Source organism: Triturus cristatus, chromosome 9 (genome assembly GCF_964204655.1).
Source record: "Triturus cristatus chromosome 9, aTriCri1.1, whole genome shotgun sequence".
NCBI classification, from domain to species: domain Eukaryota; kingdom Metazoa; phylum Chordata; class Amphibia; order Caudata; family Salamandridae; genus Triturus; species Triturus cristatus.
The window spans coordinates 813,933,007-813,950,025 of NC_140592.1; positions in this window are offsets into that span (position 1 = coordinate 813,933,007).

Here is a 17,019-nt window from a genome sequence, read left to right on the forward strand (position 1 = left end):
TAACCCGAATTAACCCTTAGGCATGAACCATAAACAAAAAGGATCTCATCTGATTCAGGCAGAGGTTCATCGACAATGTAAGGTCTCGGTTTGGTGCAAAGTTCAGTCACATCGAGACAGTCATGGTCTTCACAATTTTCATCTTCAATATTCTGAATAGGCATCAAAGTAGTAGTGTTCAGTACAGAACTTCTTTTCAGAGTCGCATTCTCTGAGGCAAGTATGACTTGCTCATATGGTGTGAGTCTGTTATTCATCAAATGCCGTGTCTTGGTTCTCGTCATCAAAACGTTAACTGAATGTGGAACATATGCAGTGAGAGGATGACCCATCACAATACTCTCACACCCAATAATGCTGACATCTGTTGCAGCAACGGATTTGAGACATCCGGGCATCGTTGCAGCTACCTGATCTAGGGTGGATGAAAAGTTGGCAATTGGTCTATGGACACCTCCATGAGTCTGTGTTAGTACTGATAGTGTGCATCCTTCATGCTCGCAACAAAAAACAAGAATGATTTATTGTAGTCAGGCATTCCTAGAGCCGGAGTGCGACACAGACTTTCTCTCAGCTCCAGAAAGGCAAACAAACAGTAGTTATCCCATGGTACCGGATCACTCACATCCTTGTGTGTCAACCTCTGCAGAGGTTTTGCCTTCAATGAGAAGTTGGGAATCCACTGACGACAGTACCCAACCATTCCCAAAAACATCCTGACTTCCTTTTGTGTGGTAGGCGCATTAATTTTCATGATCACCTCAATGCGGTCTGCTGACACCTTCCTCTTGCCTTTCTCAATGCAATGACCCAAATAATGGACTTCAGGCAAACAGTACTGGAGTTTGCTTAGGGACACCTTGTGTCCATTCTCTGCCAGGTGATTCAACAGTGCAAGTTATCAATCCTACAAGCCTCTTCTGTTTCGGAAGCAATCAAGAGGTCATCAATATACTGAATGAGAACTGAAGTCTGTGGCAGTACCAGACTCTCAAGATTCTTTTTCAAAATCTGATTAAAAATTGATGGACTCTCAGTATTTCACGTTAACAAACAATTTTCCATACGTAAAGCAAACAAAAATTGGCTTTTCTCGTGTAAGGGTATCGAGACGAATGCCTGACATAGATCAATCACTGTAAACCATTCAGCTTCACAGGGAATTTGAAACAGGATCACTGATGGATTTGGTATCATAGGACAACATGGAACTACAATTGTGTTGACCTCTCGCAGGTCTTGCACAATTCTGAACTTCCCACTTGGCTTCTGCAGTCCCATAATAGGGGAATTGCATGGGCTCCCCAATATTTCCCTTAAAATGCCCTGTTCGATCATGGAATCAATTACAGGCTTTATTCCTGCCACCGTTTCCGGCATCAGGTTGTACTGGGGTGTTCTTGGAAACTCAGCATTCGGCTTGATCTGTTTCTTAACCGGCTAAACCACTCAAATCCATCCTATTTCTTCTCCCATGAAATCCCACCCCTCTGAAGAGACTGAGTCCCTCAGGTCATATAGCAGATCTCCAGTTTTCAACACGGGAAACATCTCTATGCAGAGATTCTGGTTTGCCAATTTGAATGCAATGTCATCATCATTGGTCTGCAAATCCACTCCCTTGGGTGTGCAATAGATGGTACAATTCAATTTTCACAGAAGGTCACGTTCCAACAAGGAGACTAGGCTCGAATCGCACACTACAAATTGGTGATGATCTTGAAAGGTTCCTATTCTCACAGGTATTTAATTTGTCAATGGATTAGTCATCCTCTAATTAGCAACTCCTACAACTTGGATTGATTGTGCCGAGAGGGTTAGGTTTGGGAGTTCTGCAGATCTTACAGTAGAACGGGTAGTATCAGTATCAATCAAAAATGTGATGGGATGACCATCAACATTTGCCTCCACATACGGTCCTCTCTGGTCTACCTCTAAGACTGCTCCAAGGGTGCCGTCATTGCAACGGGTCTAGATCAAATTCGTTGAGAGCCTTAATAAAGGGCATCTGCTGGTACACTCGAATTCCCTAAGGAATTCTCAGAGTTTGGGGAACTTGCACTTGTGAACTCAGACCCCCTCCTTGTATGGACCTGGGCCTCATCATAGTATTTACAACCTCAGGTACCTGCACTACTTCCTCACCTTGGATCTGATTCATCGGATTTAGTTGACAATCACGCTTCCAATGCCTGATTTTCTGACAAAAATGACATGCAGTGGTTCTCTTTAGGGTGCCAACGTCTATCCCCGTCTTGGGATCCATGGGTTTCCGTCTTCCCTGACCCGACGCATCCTGGGCTCCTCCATGATTGCTGCCCTGCTTTCGTCCCAATTTTCCTCCACTCTATTGCACTTGGTCTACCCTATCTGCATTCCTCATCTGGACTAACATCAGCTTATCCTTTAGCTTCCTATGTTTCGAGTCTACCAGATTGTTAGAAATGGGGGCCTCTAGATGGCAGAGGTAGGTACCTTTGTCCAAATAGGGGCCCTTGCTTCTAGTCAGGATAAGGTGGATGGGCTTCTAAAATAACCCCGGCTCATCCCCTTGGCAGCTTGGCACAGGCAGACAGGTTTATCTCAGAGGCAGTGTGTAAAGCATTTGTGAAAACATACAGTAATACAGTGAAAGCACTACAAATGGACACCACCCTAGTTTAGAAGAATAAGTAATCTTTATATAAACTAAAACAAGACCAAATGGCAAAAATCCACAATACAGTTATCAAGATATCCTCAAAAATAGGTTCTTCCCTCAGATAAAGTTTGTAGCAACAAATAACTACACCTGGAGTTATTACCACGTCGTGACAGATGAAAATCCCAAAGAACGGCACTGACTTCGAAGTGCGCAGGGTCAGGCGTGGAGTCAAGCAGACCCTGAAGAACAGTACCTTGGAATTGATGAAAGCAAAGACGGTGCCCGACATCGGGGAGGTGGTTCTTTGTTTGCGCCGAGCGGCGTTGGTTCCTTACTACCCAATGGGAGGTGAAGCCTTGGATCCTTACTACTGTGCAGGAGAGGTGAGATGTCAGTTCCTTACTGTGTCGGGTAAGTGGCGTCACGGTGGTGCCGCGGCGGTGGTTGCTTACGACGGTACGGTGTCGATGGATTCAAGAGTCACCCACGTTGAGTATCGGCTCCCGCGTTGATGAAGCACTGGCGTCGGTGAAGTCATGGCTGCAGGGCGAGTCGGAACAGTGCGCCGTGAACGTCACGAGTGGTGTCCTCAGCTCCGGTGCAGGCAGCAGCCTCGGTGACGGCTTCGGAGTCGATGCGGCACGGCATCAGTAGGCTTCGGGCCTACGGTGCAAGTCAGGGCGGTGCGTTGTGCTCTTCACAAGCGGTGCCCACGGCTTTGGTGCAGGTTACGGCATCGCTTGCCGGCGTCGGTGTTGCAATTTCCTTCTGTGGAAATCTCCTCCCCGTACTCTAAATGCAGCCCAGGTCTATTCAGCCCAGCCCTAACTCATCAGGCTCTCTGGAGCCACTGTCCCTCTCCAGCCCCTGTCATCCAAAAGCCAGACATGCAATACACAAACCTAGCAGAGGCACACTGGATGGTTACCCAAGAAAATACCTGCTTTCTAAAATTGGTATTTTCAAACACAGAATGTAAAATTCACCCTCACTAAAAGATGTATTTTAACATTCTAAGTTCAGGCATACTAAACTTTATTTTCCTACCTTGTTCCCAGGGGTAGTTATGTTTATAAGATGTTATAAACAAACTCCCCATTCTGTCCTATGGGAACAGGTAGCTTTGCAATAGTGAAAAACTAAATAGGCAGTAATTCACTATCACACACCAGGGCATGTCCTACCTTAAAGTTTTATGGGTTACGGTCGCACTGTCTCTGGTAAATTAAGTTAATCTATGGTTTATCCTTTATTCACTTTTTTTGGGTGCTGACGAGTATCACCTCCTGATCCTGAGGTGTGAAAATGAATCACGTATCTGCAAGGCGTTCTCCACAAGGAATGAATGAACTCGAACAGCACTCTCCAACAATGATTCTTCAAAAATTATAATTCACTCCATAATAATTTTCACACAGGTTTATTCACCATATATGTAGATTTGTATTCTTTATCAACTCCATATAATTGATTAATCACATCTGTACATACATCTGTACATGACTGTAGCATTAATCATCATGCTTACAAGGATCCCAATGTATTTCGGGCTCTGCCCTTCATCAGGGGGTACTTCCTACAAGGAAGAAATGCAACACATTTATTTAATCCAAGAACCAATGGTTACCAATATGTTCAATTAGTGCACCTTCTTACTGCATGCAGTAGTGTTTAGGAAAAATTCTAATGTGTATAGAAGAGCAAGGGTAGACAAAGAAGGAATTCAAGATGAAACATAACCCTTTCACAATGAACTAGAATAGTTTAGTGTGAAACAACGGAAAAACAGTTCTAAAAAACGTGCAAGTGCCTTCCGAAAGAAATGTGCTGAAAGGGTAATAAAATACTTTAGAGAACCAGGGCCATGTTCTCAAGGAGCTATCTCCGAGATAACGTCACTTTAGCGCAGCCAAAGTCGCATTAAATTTATCTCCCCATTCACAAGCTGGTGCTAACAGCCCATAGCACCAGTTTTCCGGCGATAGCATCCGCAAAAAACATCGCAACAGATGACCCCGGCAACTATTGCTAATGAGATGCAGAGTAGGCGTTCCTGTGCAAAAACCTGAAGACGGCTGAAATGCCAAAAACCGGGCCTAGGAAGCTTGTTTCCGGTCCAGGGAAGGCATGGCTTGGCAGTTCGGGCTGGACTGTTCCCATGAGGCACAGGGTCAGACTGATTTGCATATGGCCATGTCTGAACTGAGGTGGCAGAGTGGGCTAAAGAACGGTGATGGATCAAACCCAGATTTGTTGACTGGGTGTGAGTGTTTGATTGGTTCTGATGCTCCGTCCATCACCACCCCCTTTTGTACCGCTTTGTTCGCCATAAGTTGGCAGGGTATGCTCAGACATGAGTCCCTTGCTCACTTTGCCACTGGATTCAAGCAAGCCTGGCTGAAGACGGCTGAAATGCCAGAAACCGGTCCTAGGAAGCTTGTTTCCGGTCCAGGCAAGGCATGGCTTGGCAGTTCGGGCTGGACTGTTCCCATGAGGCACAGGGTCAGACTGATTTGCATATGGCCATGTCTGAACTGGGGTGGCAGAGTGGGCTAAAGAACGGTGATGGATCAAACCCAGATCTGTTGACTGGGTGTGAGTGTTTGATTGGTTCTGATGCTCCGTCCATCACCACCCCCTTTTGTACCCCTGTGCAAAAACCAGCATCAACACCACACCTCAACATTCTCAACGACCAGCCACATCGGCGATACGACCACAAAACGTTTGATAAGGCGCATAAGCAGCAGGAAATTAACACCTGCTATGAGCTGGTGTAAAGTCAGACGGCAGCCGGCACCACAAAAGGAAGCCCAGCCCACAGCCACACCTGAAGAACAACAGATGCCATGGAGTTACTCATCATGCAGCTCAGAGCCCACAACACCCACCACCACCACCCCCAGGCCCCCACCACACCCCGGACCAACCCACACCCCCCGGACCACCACAGAGGCAGTGCAGACACAGACTGCGGACCTTCAGAAAACGCATCAGCCTCACAGACATGACACCACAGTATCTCATTGCCCACTACAGGCTCAAAAGGACAACCATCCTCCGCATCCTGAACATCATTGCCCACAAGCTGACGTACCAACACAGCAGATAAACAACATCCCACCTCAGACAAAGCTGCTGGCTGTGCTGCACTTGTTGGCCTCTGGTACCTTCCAACCAACAACTGCCAGAGTCGGAGGGGTCTCACAGCCAGCCCTATCAAAGTTCCTCAAACCTGTCCTGGAAGCCGGAATTTGTTCTGCGTCACAGCTATGGGGATGTGCTCGCAGGTTGTCATCTCATGGTTTGTTTACTCTGCTTTTATGTTGCATTTTCCCGCCAGACGTGTGGGATTTTCAGGCCGGTCGCTTGTGTTCGGTGCTTTTTGTACCGCGATTGGCCTAATCGCAGGATTTATTGCGTTCGCGTTTCGCATTTTTGCGGCGTGGCATTGATTTTGACGTGGTCAGTTGACGCATTATCTGGTGACTATCACATGGTACCGCCATGTTGTGAATACCTGGTTAACACCGTGTAAAATTCCTGCGATGGACTGCAATGTTGTGGGTTGCGTTAAGTAACTTTTGCGATGGTTAACACACGTTCTTGAGAATATGCCCCTGAGTCTGAAAGCCACCTGTGAACGCGTACCGATTATCGGTGTGCCGCTACAATTCACTAAATAAACGTGGACGTACTCAAAGTGGTGAAAAGTTCCCAGCCGAATCGAGTAACAAGTAAAATAACCGTAAACCAGACCATAATCATCCCGTAAATCAATCATACTGCCATGTATCGCATACCTGAGAAAGCACGGTGTAACCGCCGTAATCCTGCCCGAAAACTTCCATATTGCACCACTTCTGCCCCGGAAGTAAATACCCATAGTCACAGGAAGTGAACCAAGGGAATAGTGAAACAGTGAAGAAAGACTGCGTTATCGTCATGGTAATCAAGAAACGAACGCATACGGAACCAACAATGTGAACGGATATCAATCTCGACGCCACCATTCTGTGCTTAGGAGAATTAACATGACACTTCAACTATTATACGTCAACAATAAACAAACAAGGGGCGTGGCCACACAAGCGACCAAGATGGGCGCTTGTTGCTGAAGCGCCGTCTGCAGAACCAGCTTTTTCAAATTATCCCCGCGATTCCACACATTGATGGCCACATGCTTGACGGCAATGAGGAGATGACAGTGCCGAGAATAAATCGTACTGACTCTGGGGCCGGGAGATGAGACCGCTGTGGAGATCTGCTGCTGAGCAACTGAGGGGCTGTGTGGAGCAGCGCGAAACCCGGTGCGTTCTGGACTGAGCTGCGCCGTGATCGAGATGCCCTACATCAGGAGCCGGAGGTGAGCTGGGGTGCGCGGTGGTGGTTGGGAGGCAGGATATGGAGCGGCGCAGGAGGCCCCCCCACTGCGCCGCGATACTCACCAGGAGATAGGCCGTCCCTGAATACGCTTGGGCCTGCTGAACACACCCGATACGTGCTGAAGCCTTACAGTACTGAGGCCCGCAGTGGGCCTCCACTATCTTTGATACAGAGGCAGCACGGTGAGAGTGCCTGCGATGGGATGAATGACGGAATACCCCCTCCCCGCCCCCGAGAGTCACAGCCGTTCTCCAGGCTCCTTGGCCTATATCACGAGTGAACTGGAGATTTAGTTGCCAGCACGCGCCCAGACGCCCCCGGTTCCCGGGACAGTTGGAGGCGGACGATCGCCCACAGCTGTGGCCGCTTGACCTTGGGCACAGACGATGCCTTACACGGTCACCGTGGCCCTGACATCCAGCTGAAACTGCCACATATAGACACGACACGCACCAACCTTACACAGGCTTGGGGCACCGTCCGGCCCCTGGGGGTGGGGCCTACTTTTTCACACGGACTAAAAGCACGAACTTAAGGCTCGGGCCATCCGGACTGCAGTGCCTTCTCCTCTGGGCCCAGGAGATGACGCTGAGGTCTTGGAGAACGCGGGGGACACCAAACGAAGCCCGCCCGCCTTAGAGATCATTGACCACTCTACTCTTGGAACCAGGTGCCCTGCTGAACATGCTGCCCAGGTGCTGCATCTGCCACACTGACCACAGCTCCGGTTCCTGTGCCCCTCCACCCCCATGCTGGCTTTCCTGCCTGAGCCCGCTTCAATTGCTACATAGTACCGGGCGGTGCTGGTTCACTCAGCGGCACGCTTGCGCTGCAGCCCCGCGGAATGGGCCGAAAAGATCCTAAACAGAAGACCCTGCCTTTTGAGAAAATTGCAGACAGGACCATAAACGAAGGTTCTGATATGGCGGAGGGCGCACGTGTAATGGAGGCCATGGATGGAGTCCCGGAACTGGCTACCGTGATGCTACAGGAGATGAGGACTGGCTTCAAGGCCCTAGATGGAAAATATGACGCTTTAGACAAGAGTCTCGCAGACATGGGGGCCAAGATCCAAGCCCACGACCGTCGCCTTGATGTGACAGAGGCACCATCTCGGACATCGAAGACAGCACTGCTCAATCCTCGAAAAGACTGGAACGTGTCGAACACATTTTAAAAGAGGTGACAGTAAAGAACAAAGACCTAGAGGCGCGCAGCATGTGCAATAACATTCGCATTTTGGGAGTCCCTGAATCCACAGCCACTGGCCACCTAGATGTTTTTGTCGAGACTTTGTTGTCAGACCTGTTTGGGAGGGAGTCTTTCACCCCGGGGTATGTGATAGAACAAGCACATCGGTTCCTGGGGCCTCGGCCCAATCCTGGCTGCCCCCCAGGCCTATGATTGCCAGTGTAATGAACTTCAGGGACCGTGACACTATACTGCGCCTTGCTAGAGAACGCGGGGACACAACCTGGCAAAATTAGAAACTATGGGCCCGATTCACAGAACTAACTTAGGACAAAATCCTAAACTTACTAACATTTTGGTATTCACAGAAGGCACTTACTCATTTTGGTATTCACAAAAGGCACTTACTCATTTCGGTATTCACAGAAGTTAGGAGTCCTAACTTTAGGACTCCTAAATGCCTTCTGTGAATACCGAAAGTCTTAAAATTAGGATTTTTCTCAGTTTAGTAGTAGTATAGTTAGGACTCCTAACTTTAGGACTCCTAAATGCCTTCTGTGAATACCGAAAGTCTTAAAATTAGGATTTTTCTCAATATAGTAGTCCTAAGTCTAAACTTAGGACTACTAAATTGAGAAAATCCTAATTTTAGATCTATCCCCAGAGGGACACAGCTTTGCGGTATCGGAAGACGCCCGCTTCCACGATACTTCATTCATGGCCAACTTCATATTAGAACGAGTCCGTTCTGCTTTGCATGCGGCATTGCCCTCCTATCCCATAGAACCTGATGCTTTCATGCCACTAACCATATTAATAGAGAGTGAATCAGGTGGCCATCTAATTTCTAAACTCTATAAAGCAGCCGCTAACGTGAGACCTGTAAAAGATGATAACATTCGTACTGCATGGGAAAGCGACCTGGGCCGCACTGTTACAGATGAGCAATGGGAGAAGTGTTGTGCCGTAACGAAGGAAATCTCTCTGAATAGCAGGCACAAACTTATACATTTTAAATTCCTCCGCCGAACTTACTTCACTCCCGCTAAAACACACAAAATAGATCCATCAAGGCCACACACTTGTTTAAAATTTAACGCCCCACATGCGGATTTCGCCCATCTGGCATGGACCTGTCCGAAACTGAAGAGTTATTGGGAGCTTATACACGACACGCTAGGAGACATGACTAATCTGACCCTTGTCCCCGCCCCGGAGGTAGCTCTGCTAGGGTACACTGTTAATTTCCCTAAAAAGGTCAGGCGATTCACTGCCCTGGGACTACTACTGGCAAAAAGAGAGGTCGCATTGCTCTGGGGCAGTAGAGCGGCACCCACACTAGTAGGATGGCTTCATAGCCTGGCATACTGTAATGTCAATAGCGAAGTGTATGCAAACCTAATGCCCAGTTCATCTCGTCCTAAATACATATGGGGCCTGTATCGATCATATGCGGAAAGAAGACAGCAGAGTTCAAGCTCCCAATTGGAGCGGGGATTTGTTCCAGAGGGCGTGGGGTGACTGATTTCGCTCATCAATCATGTTGTTGTATACTGATGGAGCCAAGGATTTGGGAAATGTACTGTACAAATACTTCGCTGCAAGTAAAGTGGAGAACTACGAACATTGAGAGACAGCTTCAACTTTGGGTGAGGCCACATGTACGAACTTGGGGGAAGGGGCCTGATTGCTGTGAGGACACGGTCATTACACAGATTCTAGATGTACTGTGCAAGTTATTTGTATGCACCCTGGTATGTGACTATGACAAACAGTGACTTAACTAAAGAGTTGTGTTGCTGATAATTGGAAGAAAAGCTGAAAAAATAAACTAAAAAAAAAAAAAGAAAACAATAAACAAACAAAAACAGCATCATAAACGTGAATAAAATGACAAACAAATTCACATAGGGAAAACGGTAAGTGTCGAGTGGCTTCAAATTAGAGAAACAGTTGAAACTGTTAAAGTATAAAAGTGTGTGGTAAACCTGATGTATGAGAAGGTGTTATCAAAACTAGTAAATACAGGTGCAAAAGGGTAATCATTCATCTTATAATCACATATATAAATATCCAAAATAAGTCCACAGTGTTTATAAAAAGCAACTAAATTCCATGCGTTCATTCAGACCCCTTGCATGAATAGAGTTCAATTTGTTCATTCAATAAATTTCACGCTGTAAAAGATATTTATTGTTGTCTCTTCCTTCCTTTTGTTGTATTTGTTCTAGAACCATGAATCTTAACTGGCTAATGTTGTGGTTCATGTTAGAAAAGTGAACTGCTACCGTCGATTTCTGGCTTTTAGTTCTTATATTACTTTTGTGTTCTGTAAGGCGTGTCTTTATTTTACGCTCCGTTTTTCCTACATATGGTAAACCACACGGACACTTTAACAGGTAAGTAACGCGTCCTACCTTTCACATACACTGCACCCTGCTCACAAGGGTACCTTGGGCCTACCTTAGGGGTGGCTGAAATGTAAGAAAAGGGAAGGTTGGGGCCTGGCAAGTGGGTGCACTTGCCAAGTCAACATGGCAGTACTAAACTGCACACAGGCTCTGCAATGGTAGACAGTTACATTTTACAACCTGCTTCTGTGGGTGGCACAATCAGTGCTGCAGCCCACTAGCAGCATTTGATTTACAGGTCCTGGGCACACACAGTGCACTGTACTAGGGACTGGCTAGTAAATCAAATCGGCCAATCATGGAAACACCAATACATAACAACAATTTCCAGGGAGAGCATATGCACTTTAGCACTGATCAGCAGTGGTAAAGTGCCCAGAGTCATAAAACCAACAGAAACAGGTCAGAAATGAGAGGTTAAAAAGCAAAAAGTCTGGGGATAAACCGGCTGAAAAAGCCAGGTCTAACACTAATCACTACAATATCTGGCATACCGTAGAATCTCCTCCACAGATTTGTTTTGCCAACAGATAAGATGCTGTTGAATCATAAAGTTAATTTCTGGCCTTAATCCTAGGACGAATTTGGAAACAAATTGTTCCATGTCCTTTGAATCTAAAGTGTCCAATCCTCTATACTGCTTGACGGCTTGTAAGAGCCTTTCATAGTAAGCGTGTATTCCTTGGGCTCTTGGGTAGTTCAATCTATTTTAACCCAGTCAACCATGCAATTTAACAACCTGACCACAAATTACTCGGACCCACAATGTCCAACTGAGTATTCAAATCAATCCACAGCATTGAAATTTTGACAAAGCGATCAACTTGCTTGTACCAGGTTTCTCCCTCAGCCGAGGAAAATCGTTTGTAAATGCTGCCAAATTACCTCTGCTCCAAGGCATATGCACATACCCTCCACTTGGTACCTCTCGCAATGGCTAAGCCTCTACTCCTGCTGTCCCCCCTCCCGGAGGTGGCGTATCTCCTATCCTTTTCCTGACACTCTTTTTCTTGAACCACCTTTCTTCCCAGTTGTCAGGCATGCTCCATGCGTGTATCCCTACAATCAATTCACAAATATGGGTCTTAAATCCTATGACTCTTTTTTCTTCCAATTCCTGATCACTGTAATTTAACCTATGACCTCCTTGTAACATTTTGGTTTTAGATAAATCCACATCATACTTTTGTGCTACTTCTGACAACTTCTCATGTGCTTTCCTTACCTTACGGGTAATGTCGTTTGCCACAAACAACATCTCATCTTGCTCATAAAGTTCTATCCTCCCCAGAGGCAAATTTCTCACTTATTATCTCATCCACTTCTGCCTTTAATCTTACTACCATCAGCACCTTAGCCTTTATTGCAGCCTTGATTGTTCCCTGACTTGAAGCACTACTCAACTCTCCGCTTTCACTGCTCTGATTTCCGCGAGGATTTCCTTCTGCTATGTTCCGTGGGACATACTAACTCCTAGAAGCTCCCTGGTCAACTCCTCTTCCTGTTATTCTCCTCATGGGTCCTCTAACTGGAGCTTCCCATATCCTTAGGTGCAAACGTGAGACTGCCAACGACACTGATCTTACTGCACTAGACCCAATACACCCTCTAGAAGAGTCTGCAGTGGCTGGCAACGGAGTACTGGCTTCCATAGGCGCCAACAATGGACCATCCCCACTCACAGTACTATTTCCTCAAGCATTACTCCCTTCTCCTACTGCTGACTGTGGTTGACTACTGTTTTCCCTGACCTGGGTCATACAGTGACACTATGGGTCCAATGGTGGCCAGCACCATAAGGGCTTCCGGTAACTGTGTAACAGCATTAACTCCGTTCATCTCTGTACCGCTCAATGCTGGCATCCCTGTTCCTTCCATTCCTGTCGAAATCTTTCCCACAACTTTCGCACTAGGGCTAGTCTGCGATTCTCCTGTTTTCTCCACAAGTGCTCGCCTTCCTTTATCGGAATCTGGATTGTATGGAGGCGGACGCTCTGCTAGCAACCTATCTAACAGGCTATCATCGGTGTCACTGTCATCCTCTTCCTTCCTCTTGTGGGGGTCTAATAGTGAAAATAGCCTCTCTCCCTCGATGGTGTCTACCCTCCACTTCTTCAACTGTACATCCCATCGAGCATCCTAATACGCCTTCATCGCTCCTTTCATCCTTCCCTGACTTCTCTCCCTACTCTTTGCCTGTGCTGCTCGCATCCAGGCATCTAATACCTCAAACTGTGTTGGTCTAGGTGGAGGTCACAATGAAGCCATCACTATCCTCAACTGATATAGCACCTCTAATCTGAATGAACCATAACGTCGAAAAGCCAAATCTCCCTCTTTTTCGGTAATCTTATGCCAATTTAGGAGCCAAACCATTGTATGAAGTCCTACATTTGTGGGCATATAATGTGCTGGGGTATCCTCGGGTGGTGCTTCCTCGCCCACTCAAGTCACTACTCCTCTATCTCCCCTACAAAGATCTTGTAACACCCTAAAGCATTGCATGATTGTATCACATCCTTTTACCCACAAGATGTTTTCGTTTCCACTTCCTGATGACAATCCACCAATCCCAGTGCTGCTTTATACCAACCGACCTATCGCACCGCGGCACCCTCTGATGTCACTTCTCCTCCTCACACAGCAGTTCACCCTCCTTCACAATATCTCTTTACTCATTCACGCACTTCACTCATAGAATCTAGTAACTGTCTGTCCACCAAACGACTGGACAGCTACATATCTGACTGTCTGTCCACAAAACGACCGAACAGTCTTGAATAACTGTGTGCCTCTCCTCTGGCAACTGTCTGTCTGCGAAATGACCAGACAGTTGCACCTCCAATTGTCTGTCCACGAAACGACCGGACAGTCATATAAATAAAATCGATAGAATCCAATCTCTCAAAACCATTGACACACCGTGACCCACGACCTGCGATGTCCACTCGAATTGATGTGACTCACCCTTGTGCACTAGCTTCCCACACAACTCTATCAAGCACTCTCGTCAACATTCCCTATCTCCAACAGGTCATTGATAGCGCTTCATGAGTCCCACAATCACCGGTCTGACAAGTACATCACTTGGTGTCTTCTACACCTGGAATCTATCCTGGGATCTCAGGCTACTCCTTGAGCCTGACATCAAAATCAAATCGTATCATATGGACCACGCGCGTTCTGCCCAAAAACACATTCACTCGACTTATCACAACTCTGCAAGACATCACACAATCAAATCATCACTGCAATCTAACACACACATCCCTGTTCCTACTCATTCTACTGTGAAACACTGTTTCTGCCGCACCGTCACCCTCCGTCAGTCTCCGCCAATGCCCATCGTTCTCTGCTATCGTTCCTTTGGGCTCTCATCCTTTGGGCTCTTTGGGGCTCTACGGCTAAACTTTCCCTATTTTTCTAGATTCTTCCCTCATTCCAGAGGGGAGAATCTAGTCCACAGGTAACCATCCGACAGTGCTACCAACTGAAGGGGCCAAGTTCCCTTTTGTCAATGTACTCTGGAACCCCCGGTCAATGGACCGTTTTACCTGCTTGGAAGTGTAAAGGGGAGAAATAACTCATTAGGTAAGGCTCGCTACTTCAAAGATTTATGACTCCAAAGAATCAGAGACTCAAGGTTGTAGGTTAGTGGGTTTATTACAATGCCAAAAAAAACTGGCCATACAGGCACCTCAAGACGAGGTTGTAAAAATACATTGGAACTAATACAAAGCCAAATCTACATGCTATGTTAAACCTTTGAAGCATAAAAAGAGTGACAAATTCCAAAAACAGAAAACAGGCAATGATTGCCCCCACGTCAAGATCAGTCTTCATTTGAGGTTCCTAAGTAAAAGGCATTAGTCTGTCCCTACACTACTACTAACATGACATCCCTACTTAACATATTCCCAGGCAAGTTAGGAAAAGGTGTAAGCGTGAAGAAGTGCACTCACGTTGTATGGGTCAAGTAGCAAAAAGCTACAGAGCTTGTTCTAAGGTGCTCCTTCCCTCTCCATCGATCTCCTCTTTTCTCCTAAACTCCACCCCCAGGCAACTGGCCCTAATTCAAACACCAAAATCAGAAACATGCCCATTTCACATCCTCCGATCACCTCATGCTGCTGAACACCTCATCATAGGGGATTTTCCATTAGTTTCGATACACCCAGCTCCTGGCTCGATGACCTTGATTCCCACGCCTTCTCCAGTGAGAAAGAACACCATCTTACATTATCAGCACTCCTTGTACAAATGTATCCTCTCCTCCCTGAGCCTAACTCCTAAAACAAAAGCGTTATTCTAACTAACAAAGATTAAATTCTCCATCTGCAATAGAAACATGAAAAAAGAAAAATTCAATATGCACATGGAAATTATCTTCTGAGTCCAATATGAGAGCTTATAGGGAAAATGCATTTCAAGCCTGCAGAAATCGGCCAGCATAAAAAATAACATGTAGGCTTTATGAAGCCACATATGAATAACCATTTTACTAAGCATTTCTAAATCACCACAATACATGAACACATCAAATACATGAATAATTGTAAGCAACCTACTCAAATTTTACTTGTTAAAGATCCAGTTAACACACCTATGTACGGACATTAATATGGCGCAAGTTTAAATCAATGCATTACATTTCAATAATTGACCTGCACTAATCAGCTATAACATAACTGCCATGTTAACTTATTCACAGTGCACAAAATATTTCTATGCTTTCACCCTTACATGTTATTACATTTCACATTCTAATGACCAAATGTTAATACAACAAAAGGATAAATACAGGTGTAAACTACTTGTGATTTTGAGGCACCCCTACAAGTAAAAGAGGACAATTGTGCTCCATCAAGCCGATAGCTTAATCTTTAGTTAATTGTGTTTAAACCCAGAGTGTATGTTCAAGGAAGGGTTCTAGACAAAGATCAAAAACAAAGGGAGGAGGGGGCATCCTTGCCTGGCACTTCTATGTACAGTAAAATACGTGGAGAAATGTCCAGTAACAAAAACACTGACACATGGGTCAGAGAATAATAATTTTATGAATGAAATAATTTGAGACCAAACCAATGGAGAGGGCTGAACATGAATTGCCAACTAATGCAGTCAAATTCTTTTTCAGTATCCCGAGATAGGGCTGCAAGAGGAGTATTGTGTTTTCTAGTCAATTCAAGAATATTAGACAACATTCTAGCAGTATCCTCAGGAAGTCTGCTCTCAGTGAAACCAGATTGATCAGGTTTGACAAGTAGGGTCACAATGGTTTCTAGGCAAGATGCTAAAATGTTGGCAAATATTCTCCAATCATAATTAATCAATGCCATAGGTCCATAGTTTTTACAAAGGGTGGGGTCTTTATCTGGGTTTGCTATAATAACAATCAACACTTCCAGAAACGAGCCATTAGCCTTTGAAGACAAAAGAAAGGAATTAAAAGCTCTAATGATTTGGGGACAAAAAAAGTTGAAAAGGAGGAAACTAGTTTAATAGAAAATCCACCTGGGCAAGGTGCCTTAGCTGTTTTTAGGGATTTGATGGCATCTATAATTTCTGGAAGGGTTATGTCAGCTTCCAATTCTTTGAAGGTGTTAGAGAGGGAAGGAAGTTTGGAAAGACCATTAAATATTTTTAGTATATCAGGTTCTGAAGGGATTGTTTTTTGTGTATAAAATGATTTGTAGTAAGATTGGAAAACAGTGGAGATATCAGAGTCGGAATTTGCGAATTAAACTCATTACGAATGGTTCAGATATTTGCATGTTTTGATTTCATTTTAAATTAATTGGTCAAACATTTTACCAGCTTTATTTTGAACTTTGTCAAATTTAGATTTAACTTTAAGATGGTACATGCATCCATAGTAGAATGTGTGTTCCGATTAGATTTGGCTGTGATTAATTCTTGTAAAACAGAGGAAGATGTTGAGGTGAAGTAAATATGCTCAAGTGTTTTAATTTGCTGAAGTGAACTGAGGTAACCTCTTTATCCTTTTAAAAGAATAAGCGATAGTGAAAGCTCGAAAAGATGCTTTAAAAGCATCCAAATTGTTAGGAATGGAAGTGTGAATAGGTTGGTTAATTTGAAGGAATTCCTTAATAAAAGTTGTGGCCTCTGCTATAAAATTGTGATCTGATAACAGGGAATTATTCAATTTCCAATGATCAGTTTTAGAGTTATTGAGAGATTAATCACAGAAAGATAGAACAGGTGCATGATCAGAAATAAAAATGGAACCAATTTTTGATGATTGTATACAATGGAGTAAGGACTTAGGGCCTCATGTAGGTAGCTAAATACCGGTCGGTAACGGCCGAAATTCGGTAAATATCCCGTTACCGACCGGTATTTAGGCATTTGAGATGTAGGAGGCAT